At 36.9% G+C, this 18,593-nt stretch overlaps 1 protein-coding gene and 1 non-coding gene across 2 annotated transcripts in view; one reads left to right on the top strand and one right to left on the bottom strand.

The window, feature by feature from the left end:
* KCND2 (potassium voltage-gated channel subfamily D member 2) overlaps positions 1-18,593 on the bottom strand; it is a 540,091-nt gene that overhangs the window by 68,403 nt on the left and 453,095 nt on the right. The gene's annotated exons all lie outside the window — the stretch shown is intronic.
* On the top strand, positions 13,543-13,752 carry LOC118995691 (small nucleolar RNA U3). The gene has a single exon (XR_005068350.1). It is a non-coding gene; the product is annotated as a small nucleolar RNA U3 (small nucleolar RNA).

Genomic DNA, 18,593 nt, shown 5'->3' with positions numbered 1-18,593 from the left:
ACATTTCTACTTCTTCCTCCTTTCCCTTTCTCCATTTTACCTCTCTTCCCTGGCTGTTCGTTCTTTGCCTCCTTCCTCTCATTCTTTGTTCATTATCTATTGAAAAATATTTCTAGACTACTTTTGTTTGCTAAGTGCTATCCTTGGTACTGAGGATAAATCAGTGCTTTGACTGATGGGGAATATGTCCCTGGCCTCATCAGCTTACAATCTAATGAAAGTCACAAATATTAATAAGAGTGAGACATAAATAAAAGTAAAAATTACAACTGCTGCATTTAAAGCAGAAGTAGATGGTGCTAGAAGAGAATAATAAAATTAATATCTTTCCCTTTTCCCCTTTCTATAAGTATAAAGAGAAGAATAAATTATACTAGACTAGAACCTGGAAAATGTAAATGTTTATATGTTGGTGGATTGATATTGAAAATTTAAGGATAGTTGGTATGTTTGCATTTGAAGTCTGGAATCAGGAAGTGAGTAACGGACATTACAACATAACATTTATATTTGATGTTTGTCTTTTATGCTTCTTTTACTCCTTTTTTTCTTGGATAGTAGTTGTTTTGGTAGATTTCATCAGTTTACTCTTCCTTTGATTAAATGAATAGAAATTCCTTTGTTTCTCTGGGGTAAAAATGTACTTTGGTGTTCAAAACAATGGGTTGCCTGGAAAAATCTATGTTCAGTCACATTACAAACACTCAATAGAAGCTTAGTCCTTCATAGGAGTTTCACTGTAATGATTAGAGCTGAGGCAGCGTCACAGGATGGAATGCCCTGGAGGGGTTGAAGCTTCTCCCAGGCTCTGTACCTTGGACAGAACAGAGAACTCAAAGTCCTCATCAATATAAGAAGACCTCTTGCCACCAAGTGACAAAAGCCAGCAGTTCCAAACAGCAATTCTGGAAGGGATGAGTCCTTGCAGGGGACCTTGGAGTCTGGAGTAAAAAATAACTTTTTATTAAAGGACTGTTACTGGGAAATCTCTTTTCCTCACTTGCTCTTCCTGCCACTGCTGAGGAATTTGGGTCCTGTCAGTATGTTTATGTCGCATAAGCTAGTGTAACATTTCATCTCATTATAGTAAGTGACACTTTTAGGAATGAAACTTGAAGACAAAAAATAGAAGATGGTTACCAACAATCTGTATAGAGAACTTGGAGTTAAGTTATTCACAAAGCACCACAGTCTAGGACCATTAGTTCAGAGTCACCATTGGAGAAGATCATTGAGCTATGATGACCTTTGTTGCACTAGGATTGGCCTTTATGTAATAGACTTCACCCACAGTACACATGATATCTCTCTTCCCACTACCCATCACTTCATTCTACTTCCTTCTCTGGCTACCTCATTTATCTCCTCCCCCCCTTTTTAAAGACTTAAGTTATTTATTTTTAGAGATGGGAAAGGAGACAGAAAGGTGGGGGGGGCATCAATCTGTGGTTGCCTCTCGAGCTTCCCCCACTGGGGACCTGGCCCACAACCTAGTCATGTCCCCTGATGGGAATTCAATTGGCAACTATTTGGTTTGCCTGCTGGCACTTAATCCACTGAGCCACATCAGCCAGGGCTCTCTCTCTCTTTTTATAGCAACTTTCCTTGAGAGTATTGCCGCCTCCAGTTCATCTTCTTTCATCTTTCTATTGCACTCCAATAGGCTTTCTTCCCCACTACTACATCAGAACTGCTCCTTTGAAGGTGCTCTAAGTAGCTGAATCCAAAGGTCAATTCTTTGTTCTAAGATCAGTGTTGATCTTGCTTGATTCGTTTACAGAATTTGACACAGCCAATCGCAAGCTTCTCCTATATTCATTTTCTTCACTTGCCTTTAGGGCCCCACATTCTCCTGGCTTTCCTCATACCAAACTAGCTTCTGCTTCTCAGTCTGTACATTACTTCAATCCCTCTGCACTGGAGTGACCCAGCTCTCAGCACAAGCACTACTTACTTTTTATATTCCTATGAATTCCTTTGGAGATCACATCCAGTGACCAACTTACTAACAGAATTATTACAATAATTCTGTTTCTGCCCTGTTCTTCACAATCCTGTTTGGCCTAGTAGCCAGACACCCAATTAAAGCAGATGTTAGAAATGTCAAAGCTGTTACTTCTCTGCTTCCAACTTTGCATTAGCTTCCAGTTTCACTCTGGATAAAGTAAAAAAATATATAAAAATGGTCTACAAGACCATACACTATCTGATCTCCAGTTTTGCAAGACCTTGAGCTCATTCCATACTAGGGCCACTTACTGGTGTTCCTCATAGGCTCAGACATGCTCCTGTCTCAGGACGTTTGCTCTTCCCTGGATATCCAAGTCTGTTTCATCTTAAATGTTATCTCAGTGTGTATTTACTGGACTACACTATTTAAATTTCCAACATTTATTCCTTTTCCTAACTCATTTTATATTCATTCCCATTTTCTTTTTCTCTATATCTTCCATCAATTACCCTCTAACATAATATGTATTTTACTTATTTATTTTTCCTGTTTCCTGCCCCTTCCTTGCACTAAAATGCAACCTCCATGAAGGCAAAGTTCTTTGTCTTCTTTATTCACTGTTATATTCCCATGGTTTAGAACAGTGGTTGGCACATGAAAGTGGTCAGTAAATATTATCGTAATGGGTAAATGTGATTGTCAAAAATATAATTTATTATTTTTGACTTTAAAGTGCACCCTCATCCTGCCTGATGTGTTTCTACTTTACTTCTTACTGCCTTCTGCTTCCTGTGTGCTGTTCCAATAACCTGTTCTCAGGCAAAGACGATGGTGTGGGTGATGCCAATGGAACTATGTCAGTAGATGAAGTTGCTGCTGTCGTGCCTCCACTTGTCTGTGCAAGCCTGGAATTCTCTCCCCTCTGCACTGAGGCCACCATTCACTGACACTTGGAAATAACTACACCCTGAGTGTCAGAACCTCTATGGGAGCTATTTGTGGATTTCTTTCTTTTATAAGAAGTATTACATGACAAACTAATAGATCTATCTTTGTGCATATGAATTTTTTATTTAAAAAAGAATAAAACTGGTTTAAAAGTTATTCTGAAGAAGGTATTTTTCTACATGCCTTACACTTGCATAAAACATTAGCTCTTTGAGGACAAGTACCAGGGCACATACTTTGTTTATGAATGCTTATCACTGAAAAGAAGTAATATTTCCATTTTTTGATAAAAAGTTATAATTGACAATAAAGCATTTTTAGTGCCAGAATCATGTGCAGAGATTTGTGTTGTGGTTTACTAGGTGCCACAGGGAAATTCAGGAAGTATTCAGCAGTGCCAGTGATGTGACTGGAACTTCTACATGCCCTTTGGCAGATGCTAAAAAAGGGTTAAATGATGGGCCCTGGTGAAAATCTCTGAGCTCTTCCTCTTCACAACACTGGTAGAGAGGACCAAAAATCTTCCTGCTTTGCTGAAGGGTGCTCTGGGGAATTCCTTAATGGAGAATATTCCCAAGATAAAAGGTTTTTTAGTCTCCTATGCTCATTTTATTTATTTGCCTCTAAGGAGAAAAAATAAAACAGCTTCAAAATGAAGCTGACTTAAACAAATACCATGCTTCAGAGAAGCACATTACTGGACTCTTCAACTGCATTATCCAAGTAGTTTTAGAGAGAAAGATAGTGATAATTTATGACCAACTTTTCATATAAATCATAATTACTAAACTAGAATATTGATCCCAAGATAAAATGAGGGGCAACTTGAATCATGAATCTTCTGATTTGGAATTCATTATATATTTCAAGTAAATATTAGGTCTAAATTATACAGATGTGACTTGAGACTCACACTCCTTATAAATGAAAATACAGCAAATTATGAAATCAGATTATTGAGCTGGAATCATTTTAAAGACAAAATTAAACACCTATTTCAATGGATGTATCTAAGGCATAATGTTTTTAAAATGAATCAAGTTTTTTATTTCAGTGTTATTCACTGTGATGAAATTAATGTCAAGCAAAAAGAAAACAATACCAATATTTCCTGGTATTCTGATTTGTGCTTATCAAATGTTTTTATTTTGTGTCCTGTGTCATATTTTTCTTGTCCAGAAACAAAAGCACAAGGTGGTATTGTGAGTGGATGTCTGAGTTAGGCTCATTACTGTGCATTTTTCAGCTCACAGGCCCATTTTTTTATGTGATAAGACTAATTCAGTGATGCTGCATGGGCATTATCACTGTGATACAATTCTCCAAAGCACCTGGAAGAATAGGAAGGCACAGACGGGGACTGAGTATGTGTTGCTTGGATCCATCACTGAGTTGTCCCATCTGCACAAAAACATTTTTGCATATTCAGGATCTCACGATTGGCGTACAGTAGCTTAGACATCCTTTCTTCATGCTCAGTCTCATAAAATCTTTTTTGAGAGTATTAACACCAATACATATAGACAAAAGTATTTGCAGAGTAGTACAGGTAGCCCTATTTTTAAACCATAAACAGGCTTGAGTCATATTCTTTAATTTTTTTCTTTGAGAATAATGTTTTGGAACCAAGATGGAGTCTTGCGGCAAACACTGAGGATAATAGACATGACTTTCAGAAGCTTAGAAATGAGAACCATGCATTACTCATGGCTACTTGCAGTATCTTGAGGGCCCGTGAAGACTTCCACCCATAGACAAGATTTCTCAAATTACAGATCGTGGGTGATTTTGGTCATCCTAATGTTTATGTGCAGTCTACAAGCTAAGGATGGTTCTTAAATTTTTAAATGACTAAAAAAATTCAAAAGAAGAGTAATGCATGACAACTGAAAATGGCATGAAATCCAAATTTCAGTGCCTATAAAGCTTTATTGAAATTTCATGTGTTTATCTGTCTGTTTTCTATGATTGCTTTCATGCTTCAACAGCAGAGCTGACTAGTTTTAAGAGAAATCATATGGCCTACAAGGCTGAAAATATTTGTTATCTGGTGCTTTATAAAAAATGTTCGTGGACTCTTGGTATAATTTACATAACTTTTACCTAAAATTGCTGTTAAGTCATTTGCAATTTTTTACATTAGTTGTAAACTCAGGGATAAATATGTCTGTTAGTATAGCTTTAGTTTTTGCAGCCGTAGCTGTTAAGGAAGGCACATTCCCCCAGGTGCTGGACTGAATCTGAGATTCAGGAATGCATTGTCTAGGTTGCAGTAAGGATTCAGCCCCATGGTCCAGAAATGATGCTTTTTACACTACCATATTAGAACAGTGATTTTTCTGTTTTTAATTTACTATCAAAACATACTTAATATCATAATTAACAATAGTATAATAAGATAGCTGAAATTCAGTAGCAAAATTGATACTTTTGCAAGAAATATACTTTTAAAACGGGGAGTGTTTTATTTTTATTCTTTAAAATTTATTTATTTATTTTTATTTATTTATTTTCATGACTATTTAGTCCCCTTATACCTCCCTTCCCCACCCCACAATCACTGCACTGTTGTCCATATCCATGAGTCCTTTTTCCTTTTGGCTCAATCCCTATACCCCTACCCTCCTCCTTTAGCTCTCAGCCTGCTCTCCATCTATGAGTCTGTCTCTACTTTGCTTGGTTAATTAGATTCCATATGTGAGTGGAATCATGAGGTATTCGTCTTTCTCTGACTGCCTTATTCCACTTAGCATAATGTTCTCCAGGTACATCCATACTGTCACAAAGGGTAAAATTTTCCTCTTTCTTTATGGCCAAGTATCAGTCAATTGTTTATAAACTTCAATCCCAATTTCACTATCTGTTAAGGATTATGTGTCCTGCCTTTAATTTTATGAAAATACTGTGATTAGTATTATTATTTATTATGACTTACAACTTAATCTAACTTTAGAATTCAGGTATTCTTTTAAAAATATATTTTATTGATTATGCTATTACAGATGTCCCATTTTCCCCCCTTTGTCCCCCCCTGCACATTTCTCTCCCATCCACATTCCCACTCTTTAATTCATGTCCATGTGTCTTAAGTTCTTAAGCTTCTACATTTCCCATACTATTCTTGCCCTCCCCCTGTCTGTTTTCTACCTACCATCTATGCTACTTATTCTCTGTACCTTTTCCCCTTCTCTCCTCCTTCCACTCCCCTGTTGATAACCCTCCATGTGATCTTCATTTCTATAGTTCCACTCCTGATCTAGCTGTCCTCTTAGTTTGCTTTTGTTTTAGGTGTGGTTGTTAATAACTATGAGTTTGCTGTCATTTTACTATACATATTTTTTATCTACTTTTTCTTAGATAAGTCCCTTTAACATTTCATATAATAAGGGCTTGGTGATGATGAACTCCTTTAACTTGTCCTTATCTGAAAAGCACTTTATCTGCCCATCCATTCTAAATGAAGGCTTTGCTGGATTGAGCAATCTTGGGTGTAGGTCCTTGCCTTTCATGACTTGGAATACTTCTTTCCAGCCCGTTCTGGCCTGCAAGGTTTCTTTTGAGAAATCAGCTGACAGTTTGATGGGAATCCCTTTGTAGGTTACATCTCCTTATCTCTTGCTGCTTCTAGGATTCTATCTATTTTAATCTTGGCTAATGTAATTATGATGTGCCTTGGTGTGTTCCTCCTTGGGTCCAGAACTCACAGAAAATTGAACTGTATGGAACTTCAACAATCAAGGAGTTAAAATAGACACATCCATCCAGACTGGTAAGAAGGGCAGAGTTGTGTAGCCAGGCAGAGAGGGGTCGGCGCAAAAAAAAAGGTGGCTTGAAGACCCCGGGTTCACTAGGCAGCAGCCAATGAACCCCGGGTGCACAGTCTGTGGCTGACAGACCCTGGGAGTGGGGTGGCAACAGGCAGACCCAATGAGGCATGCAATGTGACTGGCTGACCTGGTGGTCACACATTCACACACAGATAAACCAGTTGAAACTGGGGAATGAGACAGACCACGCAACCCAGGACCCCAGCCTGGGGAAATAAAGCCTCAAAACACCAGTTGAAAACACCTGTGGGGGGTGTTTTTTTGAATTCTTGTTTCTTCACTCTTTTCTGTTTGGTTGTTTTTTTTTTCCTTCTGGTCCACTTGATTGATTTGAGTCCCAGTTTCCTTCCCATCACTATTGGTTCCCTGTGCATTTTGCTTCATTTCACTTAGTGTAGCCTTCATTTTTTTAAACTAATTTGTGACCAAAATCAACCAGTTCAGTGAGTATTCTGATCACCAGTGTTTTGAACTGTGCATCAGATAGGTTGGCTATTTCTTGGTCGCTTAGAAGTATTGGCTCTGGGGATTTGAGCTATTCTTCTTCTTGAGCCATAATGTTTTGGTCTGTTTGTGCCTGTTACATATGAGGTGCGGAGCCTTAGGTGTTCACCAGGGTGGGGCAACCCAGTTACTGGGTTGTGATGCTGTATGTGGGGGCGGGGTCAGAGAGGGAACAATGGCGCTTGCTCCACTCTCTCACTTGGATTTCAGTCCCTTCTGCTGCTTCCCCCAAGCAAACTGGGCACTTCTAGTGCTAATTTCTGTGTGGGTGGGCTTGTGTACATTCTAGGACCCTGTTGGTCTCTCCAACAAACTCTCCTGTGAGGCTTGGAGTCTCTCCCGCAGCCTCAACCCCCTCAAGTCCTCTAATTGCTGCCTGTTTACTGCACTAGAGGAACTGTGGGATGAGGAGAATAATTAATCTTTTCAGTCTCTTGAATATGCTCTTTGAAGTCAAGGAATTTTTGCTTCTTATCCTTACAAGGGTCTCAGAAAAAAAGGCAGAAGGAAGTTCTGATAGGGCAACTCTTGGCCATGAGGGGAGAGGGGAAGAAAGACGCTCTTTTTGCATTGGGATGATATTGCTTTTTATTTTTCCTTAGTAGGAGAGAATTCTAAAAAAATGTTGCTTGGTCAGAATGTTCCTTAGAAATTGCTTTTACAAAAAACTTTGTCCCATATGTAGAACCAAGCATTTTATCAGGACTCAAATAAAGCTGTGGAGTAGAAATCTAACTGTTTTCATGCCAGGAGATATGGAGTTGACACTGCAATGCTAAATGAATCTGGATTTTGCAGTGACAAATAGCTCATGGAGCAGGAGTTGACTGCACTGAATTTGGGTATTTCTGTCTTCATCTGTGTGATCATACACTTATCTTAGACTTCTAAATTCTGTCAATTGTCAGAATTGTGGCATTTGATATCACGATATCAACTTCCAAGTATTTATATACATATTGTCAAATGATCGTCCCTCATCCACATGTAATTTGAAAAGAAGTATTTGTGAGAACCTGGACAATCTCCTGCATGAGTATATATATTGGACCATGGCAGATCTAATGATGTTGAAGAAGAGCTTACATGATCTTAGTGCTTAGGTAACTGCCCAATTTTTAACCAGATCTGTATGGGTGATCTTCACTATCATGAAGGGAAGGAGTTTATTTTTCTCCCAGTCTTGCTGTAGACATACACAGAGACTGTCAGCTCTCATCTATGTTGCGGTCTCTGGGCCTTGCTGTTTACTGCTTCTGAGACTTAGGGTTTACCACTGTCTACCTGGAGTAACTACCAAAAGACAAAATATTTACCCAGGTATGTAACTTCCTGTGGAGCTGAAAATTGGCCTCCATTGCAAAACTTTTGACTTCTTAAAATCAAATCTGGTGGGAGTAGGATGAAATATACTAACCAATCTGCTACAGTTCTCATTACGTAAGAGGGAAATTCAAATACCCTCTTATTCCAGGAGAGCTTCTTATAATTGTTTTAAAAAAATAATCTTTACCTCCTTGAAATAGTACCCCCTTGAAACTTCTGCTTACATTTAGTTGCTTCAGCCATGAAGCCTGGGGTACTAAAATGAGTGTGCTAACTTGAACTTATGAAATATATTTTAGCAAAGATGAACTTGCTATATTTAAAAGTACCAGGTTTAAGGCTACTCCATGTTAGCAAGTACACAAAGAGTTCAATCCTTTGTACAAAATTAGGCCATGTCTTGACAGAGACTTTCTAGTTAATCAGCAGTATCCCATTGCTTTTAGGTGATAATGAAATACTCCACCTTCTTATTATAACTATTTTACTAAATAAAGGCTGTGTTTGGACATGATCCCTGTTATCTCAATAGCTCAAGTATGAGGCAGAGAAACATAATATAAGAAAAACAAGGTTATTTTACACAAGCTGCAATAGAATCATCTGTGTTTACTCCACCATTCTGACCATTACCCCACCTACATTTAAGCTCTCAGAACTCAAGTCTGTTGAATTTCTTAAATATCATTTCCACTTCTAATTCATTTTTTCTTCAAGAAAAATTTAAGAGAAATAATATTTTGATTAGTCAGAGTTTTATCCCCCACCTTATTTAAGTTTCTTTATGAAAACTTGCTTATAACATTTTTAAGTATATTTTATTGATTATGCTATTACAGTCCCATTTTTTCTCCACTTTACTCCCTTCTGCCCTGCATCCCCCTCCTTCCTGCATTCTCCCTCTCCTTAGTTCATGTCTATGGGTTGTAAACATAAGTTCTTTGGCTTCTCCATTTTCTTTACTGTTATTAACCTCTCTCTGTCTATTTTGTGCCTACCAATTATTGTTCTTATTCCCTGTAGCTTTTTTCCCATTCTCCCCTTCTCCACTGATCCCCTTCATGTGATCTCCATTTATGTGATTCTGTTCCTGTTCTAGTTGTTTGCTTAGTTTTTGTTTTGTTTTTTCAGGTTCAGTTGTTGATAGTTTTGAGTTTGTTGTCATTTTACTGTTCATAGTTTTGATCTTCTTTTTCTTAGATAAGTCCCTTTAACATTTTATGTAATAATGGCTTGGTGATGGTGAACTCCTTTAACTTGATCTTACTGGGAAGCATTTTATTTGCCCTTCCATTCTAAATGATAGTTTTGCTGGATACAGTAATCTTGTATGTAGGCCCTTGACTTTCATAACTTTGAATGCTTATTTCCAGCCCCTTCTTGCCTGGAAGGTTTCTCTTGAGAAATTATCTGATAGTCTAATGGGAACTCCTTTCTAGGTAACTGTCTCCTTTTCTCTTGCTGCTTTTAAGACTCTCTCCTCTTTAATCTCGGGTAATTTATGATGTGCCTTGGTGTTTTTCTTCTTGGGTCCAGCTTTTTCGGACTCTCTGAGCATCCTGGACTTGCATGTCTAGTTCCATCACCAGATTGGGGAAGTTTTTCTTCATTATTTGTTCAAATAAGTTCTCAACTTCTTGCTCTTTCTCTTCTCCTTCTGGCACCCCTATGATTTGGATATTGTAACATTTAAAGTTGTCCCAGAGCTTCCTAAGCTTTGCCTCATTTTTTGAATTCTTATTTCTTCGTTCTGTTCCAGTGGGTGTTTACTTCTTCCTTTTGTTCCAAATTGATACTTTGAGTCCCAGTTTCCTCCCCTTCACTCTTGTTTCCCTGTATATTTTCCTTTATTTTACTTTGTGTAGCCTTCATTTCCTCCTTCATTTTGTGAACATTCTTAATCATTTCTCTGAGCATCCTGATTACCTGTGTTTTGAACTCTGCATCTGATTGGTTGTCTATTTCCTTGTTGCTTAGTTCTTTCTCTGGAGTTTTGATCTGTTTTTTTCATTTGGACCATAATTATTTCTTTTGGAAAACCTGTTACATTGTAAGGGGCAGAGCCTTAGGCATTCACCAGGGTGGGATTATGGCACTGTATGTGGATCAGAGAGGGAACAATGCTGCTTGCTAGCTTACTCAGCTCCTGCCCCAATTTCTGCCACTTCCCTCATTTCTCAGAAGTGGGCTATGCACTTTCAGGTGCTGACTCCCAGGTGGTAGCCTAGTGTGCGTTCTACGATCTTGCGCATCTCTCCAATGGACTCTCCTGTGATACTGGGAGTTTCTGCTGCTGCAACTGCACATATTTTTACAGAGAGAGGTTTTGAGGCTTTAGTTACCCACACTATTACTCTGGGTTGTGTGGTCTGTCTCCTCCCAAGTTGTTCCTCCCAGCTTTTCTGCATGTGAATGTAGGATATTCTGGTCTGCCAGCCACCACCTCATCTGCCTGGACCGCCAGCTGATGACTTGTGGGTGTTCACCCCAGGTGCCCATCTCCACCCCTCCTACCAATCTGGATGAATGTTTCTTCTTTAACTCCTTGGTTATCAGACTCCCCTACAGTTTGATTTTCTGGAAATTCTGTTTTTTTTAATTGTTTGTTATCCTTCTTTTGGTTATGCAAGGAGATAAAGTGTATCTACCTATGCCTCCATCTTGGCTGGAACTCTCAGAACTTGCTTATGTCATAACTATGCATATCCGATTTGGTCATTGATTACAGTGCTATCCTCAAATTTTTCATGCTCCTTAATCATCTTTTCTTTCCGAGCATAGAATGCCCTAATTGTGTTATACACATTCAAATTGTACATATATTATTGTATGCCAGTTATAATATTATTTATATACTTTAAAATTATTCCTTTTGCTAAATATCTTATAAAAGAGGACTTATCACATTTGTTTTGAGTCTTTGCTTCTTGAACTAACTATAAAATACTACTTGCATCTTAATAACATATACTAATAACTAATATTAATACTAATAACACCAAGAGAACATTCAATTAGTTGTCTTGATGTTATTCTTTTTCACAGGGAATAAAAGACTTTGGAGTTCTCCTGACATCTTTCAATACCATGCCTTACAGAGTCTTTAGGATACTTATCATTACTAGCTTATCCCCATGGTGCCTTGTTTAAGAAACGTGAACTAGTCCTCTGCATTTGCAATGTCATTATTAGAGAAAGCTAATCTACAATTGCAGATCTTTTTCACGTATTCATCAAACAGGCACTGAGTGACAGGCATTATGGTTGGTACTTGAAATGAAACTTGCCTCAGACTGCTAGGAGGAGAGAGCTATTTCCCCTGTTAGCCTCTATGCTTTTAGAATTAGTTAAAAGTCAGAATTTTATCAGATTTTTCAGGTGAAAAATTGCACTAATATTAAGTGTGTTTATTCTGGCAAATATTAGTGGTTTCTTTTTCTAGTCATATCCCTTCCTTTTTTTGCTAAAGAAGGCCAAATTTTCTCAGGTATGGTATAGTATTTTTTTCTGAAAAAAGGCACCCAACTATGTTTTTTAAGTCAGTATGGCAATCTTGATTGTCTTTGCCAATAATTAGTTTGTGAATTGGATAAGTGAAGTAGTTTTGGCCAGTATGATGGCTGGGAGTCTTCCAAAAGTCCCTGACACATGGGGAGACTTCTTTATTCATTTGAAAGTTGTTCTATGAAGACATGATACTTACAGCTGCTATAGTCATCTGAAAACCTCAGGCAGGAATATCACCAACATACCAAATGATGGTGGAACAGAAGAGAGGAACAAACATTGTAGAGGTACCAGATCAACCATGGGACTGCCTAACTCAAGGTCTTGTTGAGACAATAAGTGACTATTTCTTAAAGTACTTTTAATAGGGCATTGTGTTACATATAGCTAGCAAATCTTAAATGATATACCTGTATGTTAACCATGTTACCAAATAATCTGTCATTGCTTCATTTCTAAAGTTTTTCTTAGCTGTAGCTGTATAGTGTTGAAAAACTATTGATGTATTTTTCAATAATCACTGAAATGGCTAATCAATAGGACTAGTTTTTTTTACTATTAATGGAGAGATGGGGTGATTTCTGGTTCTGTGGAGTCTTTGTACTTTTTCTATATATTAGTGTCTAATAGAAAGAATAGTACACCATAGAAATCATAACTGTTTTACATTCTATTTCAACTCATATTTCTAGACTTAAATTTACTCTGTATTTTATCCATTAGAAAAAGTGACCATTACTGAAAATGTATGTGAAAGATTGCTAAATTTAAATTGTAAATGCTGAAATAATTTTCTGTGGTCAGCAACAGAAGTATTATTAATATTATCTTTTATTCCTCCACATACCTTTGAAGGAAATACTTGATATAGCAAAAACAACCTTTATTTAGAAAAAATATACAGAAACTTATGAAATTATGTTTATGTGCTTTAACTTGGAAAAAGAAAAACAAGGTTACTATTCCATTGAAGAAATGAATTAGTTTAAGTTATAATTTATGTTCTAGCAGAGTTAGATTTTATTTGTGAAATTGATAATAAACTACAATTAAAACTAATTTATATTCAATACATCATGTAGGATTTTACCATTTTGTTTTAAATGCATCTTTTCTATTGCATTATTATCTACTTAAAGTTTAACTATGTCTTTTTGTAAGTTTCATGAAATTATCTCTAAGTTAGCATTAGGTACTTAATGAGCCTAATTATGTTATTATGAGATAATTAAAACCCTTTTATATGGACATTCAGTAAGGGATATTTCTATGTAGGGTATTAATAATAATCCTTAATCTCTAGTAGAAAACCAGCATTCACATAGTCTACCTGTTTTTTTCTCAGCAATTCTGGTGACAAATAAGCTCATTGTTATTCAACCATAAAAATGTGAATAGTTATAACCTGAGGATAGAGAAAAATTATGAAGCCCAAAACACATTTATGTACATATTACAGTTTGATACAAATTGAGTAGAAGGACTCTACTTTCAGGGGTCATTTCTATCGCTCGTCACTAGAGAAGTTTCTCTGAACGTGCAGAGCACCCTAAACTGGGAGGAGGTACAGTGGTCTCTCCTGAGTGTGAAGGAGCTTTTGGTGTTCCTTTTGCAGCTGCCAATAGCTCTTGATGATCGTTCTTCTATTCCTTTGGAAGAGTTAGAGGGAGAGAACACAGTGTGAGCGGTTTCTTAAAAAAATTTTAAAGAAATTTAGTAACTTTCTACTAATGTCAAACTGCTGACTTCTTCATTTTATAGAGGTGGGTATAGAAATTTTTTATTTGTTATTGATGTACTGTGAATGTCTCTAACAGAAATGTCACTAGATGTTGTTGCAGGTGAAGAGCTGGGTGTACAGGAAGAATGTTTATTTAGAGCACAATCATCTTCCTTCTTCCGACATATTCCCCATTCCTCTATCAAACCTTTCCTCACAGAGGATCGTGGGATCTGGAAGAATTACATCTGGAAGGAATTTTTTAATCCAAGTATGCCACTTCTACACCCCCTCCATCTCCATTCAGGGAGGAGGAAATTGGGGCAGAAATCCAAAGCTCCTTGATTATTTAGTAGCAGTAGAGGCCCCAGAACTCTTCATTTTAGTCCAGTCCTAAGAAATGAATAGTCCTGGAGAGTCTCAGCTTTTTGGGGCCATATATCCCACCCGAATGCCACTTTGACATGTCTCCTTTTGAAAACTGCTTACTGTATGTATATAACTTGAGATGCACTATTCATGAATAGGTTGTTCAAAATGTGAAGTGAATCTCAATCTTGGGATGTGAACTATGGGATTTTACCTTAAGACACTAACCAGCATGACATTACTGATAGTCCAACAGCTACACCAACTGGTAGTACCATGTAAGGATATTGGTCAAGGGCCTCAAGACTGGAGGGGACCTGACTCTTTGATACAGTGTTTGGGTATCTCCATCTGGATGACTTGTCAGTGCCTTGAATCCATTTTGTTTCAAATTAAACTTATCACTCTTCCTTATGAACTTATTTCCTCACACAACAAATATTTAACTACTTTTTTGTGTGTAGATAAAACAAATTTCCTTCTCCCAAAGAGCTTACAAAGTATTGGATTAGACTCAATATAAATTCATATTTACTATAGCAAAAGGCAGCAATAAAGGCTATGCAAATGAAACAAAGTGAGTGGTTAGGAAGGTGGTGTGCTGGAAAACAACATGGACTGGGTGGCCAGAGAACTTCCTAATGTGACATTTGATCAAAGATCCCGTGTATGTGGCACTGTGTCTTATTCGCCTTAAATTTCCTTTATTCGTTCATCAAGTACTTGTTATGTGTCCTCTGCTGTGGGGCGTGCTTCCAGGTACTGTATCTGGATGAAACCATGTCAAGTTGTTTCCCTTGTGGGACTGACAGTCTAGCGTCAGAGATATAACCCAATTATGTAGTAATAACTAAACAAGGCGGTCATGGTAGATGTAAAAGAGCAGCATGGGTAAAGTGCAAGGGAATTCAGGAGACAAAGGAAAGGAGAAAATGTTCATTTGAATTAATCTTGCCTGGCTGGCCACACATGGATTAGAGAGGTGGTGATGTCACATTTTTCTCCTTTGTATCTCAGCTTTCTAGCATGGTTCTTTCCCTGTATGCTTTTCGTCTGGATGATAGAAGTTTGTTGTAGATGATGGCTGTTCTCTGAATCTTGTTCTTCAGTTCGTAACTACTCTTTCAAAATGGAGAGCAGTAGGAGATCAATATTCATTCACATATAAATGCATCATACATGAAACAAAGTTCATCTTTTAAAAAAATTCACTTATTTATATTTACCCAAATTTAAGCCTTCTCAGATTTCTTCCTCTATCTTAATCTATCAGTATCCTCATTATGTAGAGATGACTCTGTTTGACCAAGTCAGTCTATATAGGTATTAGGGGCACATGAGCAAAGTGTGTTTGAGTGAGCAAATGAATAATGATAAGACCCCTTTCTGGGTATTGAATTTAGCATTGTATGAATCATTATTTAGATAGGCTTTTCAGGACTTAAGGGAGCAGAAAAATGCAGATAATTTTCTAAAAGAAGCTTGTAAAAGGCTTGTCCAACTTGAACTCCAGGGTTCTTCTTCTTTTTTTTTAATCCTCACCTGAGGATATACTACTTGATCTTAGAGAAAGAGGAAGGGAGGAAGGGAGGGAGGGAAGGAGGAAAGCAGGAAGGGAGAGAGAGAGACAGAGACAGAGAGACAGGGAAAGGAGAGACAGAGAGAGAAGCAGAAACATCCCTGTGAAAGAGAAAGATCAATTAGTTGCCTCCCATATGGGCCCTGACTGGGGATCAAACCTGCAACCTTTTTGAGTACGGGACAGTGCTCCAACCAGCTGAGCCACCTGGTTGTCCTTACTAGAGCAATAGAACTTCTATTTCTAGGGCTTGATTAGATGGCCATTTTCTTGAAGCAGGTAAAAAAATAAATAAAAGAACTAAAACAATATGTGTGCTAAATATTCTGCATGATTTTAAATACATTCAGGACTGTCTTCTTTTGTGATCCCTTTCAAATCCCAAGTGTCTCATTTTAAAAAGGAATTATTTCAGTTCCTCTTTCAGTCAAAAGATTAAACCACTTTAATTTTCTGAAGAAAAAAACCTCCAAAGCCGCACAGAAGTTTTTAGTACTGCCCAAATGTAAGCTGAATTCTCTAAAATGCCTGCCTCTAAGGTAAACAGAATCCATTAAAATGCAGTTATTAAGCCCTGTGAACAGGAAACAATATTAGAAGCCTAAAAATGATAGCTTTGGGGCAATGAAATTCATTGGAAGTAGAATACAGAGCAGGAACACAAAAAGGAGAGGAATCCTTTCATATCAAAAAAAGATTATGATGAAAAATACAACTAATTAGCATTTTCATTGTTTCTTTCAATAAAAAAATCTCAAGACACTTTATGGGACAAGTAGGGTGATAAAAATGAAGCCTCAGGGCAGGCTACCAGATGGAATAATATGTACAGGATGGAAATATATACAAATTTGGAAACTTCACTGTTTATGTAAGCTATGTAACTGCCTAACCACGTTGTCTGTATATATTCCCTACCACACTTAGTACTTTGGAAGGGCTTAAAGTGCCACAGTAACATAAAAAGATGTAGAAGATATTACTACCTTACAAGTGTAACTCTAAACTCATGTGCAGTTGGGTCAAATTTTCTCAAGTTTTATGTTATAAACTAAGACACACACATGCACAATGTATGCACACACAAAACTGGACTGTGTATTTATAATATGCCCTTGTGTGAAGGAATATATACACATACATGTACACACATATATGTATATGTATATAGAGATAGCTAAAATATAAAACACACACATATATATTTACATGTATACATGTATATGTTATTTATGATATGAGAGTTCTAGGGAATAAAAAATATACATATTTTTGTAGTATTACATCCTGCACAATCAAATGCAACAGTGGTTTGAAAATGCGTAATATTTACTTAGCTGCTGGTATAAGTGTAAGTGATGTTCTTGCTAAGGTCAGATTTTCCTAACCATCTTAGAGTTAATATTCAAGAATCATAATAAAGCTTAAATGTAACCCATGCTAATAACACAGGACATGTGTTCTTTCAGATAAGGCTTATTTTCAATAAATGAAGTGAAGGATCAGCCTTGATCTCAATTCATTAAAGACATCTATTGCACTGACAATTCAACAAAAATGGCCCACGAATTAATGATTCTATTTTCAATAAAATGTATAGACGGAACATCAATTAAACTATATGGACTACTGATTAATTTTATGAACCATAAAATAACACTACTATACATATTTTTACTGACCTAGAAATAAGCTTGAATCTTGTTTCAAAAGAAGACTACATTAGTCAATAAAGAAATTAAAAAACTCATTATATTGTAATTTTTTCATATAGAAGCTAGTTTTTGGAGTATCTTAGCATTTTGAAAGCAAAAATGAAAGTACTGACACCATGTGCAAGGTCTGATGCAAATAATGCCCCTTTTAAATTACATAATCTTTTATTACAAAATCATAAGCATGTAATTCTGTAACATGACAATAGCACACTCAAGCACACTATATGACATTTTAGGTGAAATGTTCAAATTGTTGTTCATTTTGTGTGAGACATTCACGCATACTACCAAACACACTCAAGCAAGCATTACTTCTGATGCATCCTGTATATTTATTGGAGATGATGTACAAAATCTGACAAACTGTACCTAATTTATGCTTCTGATGTCTCTGAAAGTTCAGGTTCCTGTGTTTTATCTTTGGAATATTCAAATTTCTGTATTTAGAGTATCATTTGGAACAGCATTGGATATTTGATATGCACAAGTTCTGTCCACCAATTATATAGATGGTCATAAAAACTTAACTGCGCACCAACCTCTGCCTGTAATTATTTTACAAAGACTAGCTAGATAGTCTTTGGAACTCAAAAGTGATAAAAATGTCAAATTACTACATTGTATACCAGAAACTAATATAACTAATATAGTATTGTATACCAACTGTACTAAAAAATTTTTAAAGTGGCCTGTTCCACATTATTTTCATCATTCTTTTCTGGATTGTGTCAGTTTCTTGACTTACTCTTCCCTGGAACTGATTCAGTCTAAGGCGACTGAATACTCACAGACCCTCTGATATCAGGCATGGAAATATTTACATTTATTTACAGATGTTCTTGTAGCACTGTCTCTATTGCCATTACATTTTGATTCTTTTTAAAAATTTCTATTAGGCCCAATACCTGTGATTCCTGCCCTGATTCAGTTCTAAAACCTCTGCTGCAGTCACCTTCTGCTCTTAAATCCTGGCAGACTGCCAGCATCTCTGAGCTAAGGAAAGAAGAGCAGCTTTCAACTCACCATGACCACGAACTTCCTTGGCTTTTCCATAGTGATTGCCCATTGGATTAACAGGATGTTTAATCAGTTAAGACCCAGCTTCACTAGTTGTGGTTTTATGATCTCAGGTTTCTGTCCCTCC

The sequence above is a fragment of the Sturnira hondurensis genome, unplaced genomic scaffold (assembly GCF_014824575.4).
Source record: "Sturnira hondurensis isolate 20B ecotype Veracruz unplaced genomic scaffold, ASM1482457v3 Scaffold0010324, whole genome shotgun sequence".
Lineage (NCBI taxonomy): Eukaryota > Metazoa > Chordata > Mammalia > Chiroptera > Phyllostomidae > Sturnira > Sturnira hondurensis.
This window is presented reverse-complemented; position numbering and strand designations above follow the sequence as displayed.